Source organism: Rhinolophus sinicus, chromosome 8, assembly GCF_057876585.1.
Source record: "Rhinolophus sinicus isolate RSI-liver-muscle chromosome 8, RSI-T2T, whole genome shotgun sequence".
Taxonomy (NCBI): domain Eukaryota; kingdom Metazoa; phylum Chordata; class Mammalia; order Chiroptera; family Rhinolophidae; genus Rhinolophus; species Rhinolophus sinicus.
This window is the reverse complement of record NC_142508.1, coordinates 37772255-37776038: the sequence shown is the minus strand read 5'-3', so window position 1 is coordinate 37776038 and position 3784 is coordinate 37772255.

Here is a 3784-nt window from a genome sequence, read left to right as displayed (position 1 = left end):
TAGGATGTTTTATGTTCTAAATCGATAAACAGCTGTGCCCCACTCAAAGATGGCGACGGTGCCAAGGCGTTGCCTAGTAACTACATTCAGTCTCATTTCCATCCTAAAGCTGTAAACAGCTGTGCCCCGTTCAAAGATGGCCGCATAACAAACCCTGAGTACCCTTCCCTAGAGCAAAATGGAGGAAAATACCATCTCCCCCCCACCCTCGAGAATGGTTTGGTCCGACGAGCGTTGCCTAGTAACCACCAAAATAGATGGTAGTTGTTGTTAACAGAAAAAGATGAAATTCTTCATTTTTCCAGAATCATGGAAATATTATTTTTGTAATGAATTTATACATGATAGTGTATCATGCAGAATATGAAAATACTCCTCCCCAAATCCTTTCCTTAAAAATAGAAAGTTGACAATTTAACACAGCATAGTCACACATTTTTACAAATATGGCCACTGTGCCAATATTAATCTGAGATCTACGAGGAGGATGTGCTTCTACTTCTACAGATTGCCAAAAGTATTACCAAACTGAGGCGAGTTCAGTTGCTCTGGAAGGCCCTTAGCTGCCTTCAGGCTCTTGGTAATGCCAATGCAGCTCCTTCCCTGTACAGGCAGTTCTACTCCAACACCTCTTTTTTGTGTTAATTTCTGGTTCTCTGTCTTTTTTTTCTTTTTTTTTGGACGAGGGTGGGGGGAGGGGGGGTGTGTGTGGGGGGGAATGCTTGAAGATTACTCCTACCATAATGCCATAATGCCAGAAGCTGAATTCCAGTTTAAAATATGTAATTGTTTATTTTACCATTTGTTATACATTAATGGAGGTGGTTAGAAATCAGTTAATTCAATTAATCGTATATTCACTTTATCGAAAGAGAAGTTTCCTTATAGTTAACGGCAGATTTCAATTTTAGGTACTTTTTTAATCTTACCTGTTGATCATTTTTCTTTTCTCAACTTTACTTTTATTTTCCTTGTAATTTTACTAAAAATTGAATTACACGCATAAAAAAAGGAGGGAGCTACTTTAGATTAAAAGAAATTTGCGATATAATGTCTAAATATGTTTGGATCCTGATGCAAATAAAGCAATTGTAAAAAGACATTTTGGGAGAACTGGGGAAATTTGATTATAGATTTAGTGTTAGGTGATACTAAGAAATAATTTTGTTAGGGCTGATAATGGCATAATGGTTATGTAAGAAAATATAACTTTTTAGAGATGGCACTTAAAGCATGTACAGGTGTGTGTCCAGAGAGCATTTTCCAGGCTCTCAGCCTCATGTGGAAAGGTGCTGCCTCGGGTAGTAGATGGCCATCTGCTGTGGCTAGTTGGCCGTCAGCTGTAGCCGGTTAGCCAATTGGCCACTGATATAACTGCCGCGGCTGTGGTGGAGAGAGAGTCGTCAGTCGGTTGGCAGAAAAGCGAACAGCAGGTCGCACGTCATGTGAATCCAGCCGCCCGTGAGACTATAGTGGTATGACTCCCCTACCTATGGCTCCGTGGGTGTTCCTTTTTGGCCTAGCCACATCCTGCGTTCTTATGTGGGGAGCGGGAGCAGAAACCCCGTAGGCCACCTTGCACGACATGAGCACATACATGGAAAAGGCTGGAAGTTCACAATATGATTTATATTGTTTTGTAATTTAATTTCTCTAAAGGTTTATTTTTATAGTATTCTGCAAAAGTATCAGTCCACTATGGATGGAGCCGGTGGCCTGGGAGAAACACTGGTCTTTTACCATAAAAAGCTATAGAAGCCATGCCTAGAACAGGGCACTTTTTTACCTTAATATCACCTGGGCTAGAGTGCCCAGGAGGAAACGCTTGCTGAGCCCTCTGTGGGAGCTGAGGGTGATGTCAAGGTCGTCCCTCACCCCCAGGAAAGCCCTGGTGAATGACTATGGACTATAGGGAATTTCCTTCCATCCCTAATTTAATAGACCGCTTGACTGTTTGCTTGGGAACGTACCACCATGTAGTGGAACTGGCGGATGTTTGCTTTTGTGTCTTGATCAGCCGCCATGGAGAATACGTGAGAAAGACTGGCTGAGCCCAGAGAGAGTGGCAGTGCCCTGAGAGGCATTGGCTGTGTCCAGGAAGTTGGGCTGAGCCCAAAGAGAGTGGCAGTGCCCTGAGAGGCCTTGGCTGTGTCCAGGAAGTCTGGCTGAGCCCAGAGAGCGTGGCAGTGCCCTGAGAGCCCTGGCTGAGTCCAGGAAGTCTGGCTGTGCCCAGAGACAGTGGCAGTGCCCTGAGAGGCCCTGGCTGTGCCTGGGGAGACTGGTGGTACCCTAAGAAGCCCAGGAAGTCTGGCTGTGCCCAGAAGTACTGGTGGTGCCCTGAGAAACCCTGGCTGTGCCCGGAGAGACTGGTTGTGTCCAGAATATTGCATTCACCTCCAGGCTCCTCGCACAGGGCCCCTCGCGGAAGATGCTTGTTACATAGATTGTGAGGGAAGACCCTGTAGGGGTGGAGTGTGGGGACAGAGCCTCAGAGAGCAGTTTCCAGGCTCTCAGCCTCAGGTGGAAAGATGCTGCCTCGGGTAGTAGATGGCCATCTGCTATGGCTAGTTGGCCGTCAGCTGTAGCCGGTTAGCCAATTGGCCACTGATATAACTGCCGCGGCTGTGGTGGAGAGTCATTGGTCGGTTGGCAGAAAGGCGGACAGCAGGTCGCATGTCATGTGAATCCAGCCTCCAGTGAGACTATAGTGGTATGACTTCCCTACCTATGGCTCCCTGGGTGTTCCTTTTTGGCCTCACCCTATCCTGTGTTCTTGTGTGGGGAGCGGGAGCTGAGACCCCGCCGGACGCCCTGCGTGATAACAGGAAAAATGATACAATGATGGGGATTTGCTTTAAAACGCTTCAGCAAAGAAAATAAAAGAAAAAAAGCAACGGTTAAAGTAAATGTTACAATATGGGGATATGGCTTTTTGCAAAGGGAATGTGTACCCTTTTACCTTGAAATATATTGTCAAACTTCACTGGAGCAAGTTGTCCTGATTTACACCCCTACTAGTCTACAACTGAGCTTCCCTCATGAACATTACTTTTTCCAATATTAATTAACAAGACAAAGGTAAAATGATACGTCATTGGACTTTCTGTTAGCACTTTGTAATTGAAGATGAGCAGTTTTCCGAATATTTGCCATCGTATGTGCGAAAAGCCTGCTTAGATTCCTTCCTATTAAAAAAATAAAGGATTTCTCCTTTCCTAAGTACATACTTATTGATTAGTAAGATGTATTTATGTAGCAAATTTCTGTCTACACATATGGTACAATGACTTTCCCAGTTGATCACATTTTTTTCAACTTGGTTTATGGAGTCTTTGGCGGACAAATTGATCAATACTTTACGTTTTCTGACTTTGCTGTAATGGCAAGAAACTCTTTCCAGTCTTCAGGGTTATACAGTGTGTTTATTCCTTGAGCTAGTTTTACGATTTCATTTGTTTAATTTACATTTTTAATCCACCTGGAATGTAGACCAGTTTCTGGCCCCTCGCAGAAAACAACTATCAGGTGTTGCCTAGCAACCACCACTAGGGTTAGCGTTCGGCTGGGGGGGGGCGCGAGAACAGCGGCTCTCCCTTCCAAGTTGACCACAACCTTAAAGCGTTACCTAGTTACCCCGTTAAAGAACGATATGATTGGACCATTCACACTCCCCATCCCCCCTGAGCTAGAAAGAACTTAACTGGAAACCTCATCTTGTTAGAAAACAAGGGCAGCGTACGCGTTGCTTAGCAACCAAGTCTGCTGACCCTCCCATTGAGACTAG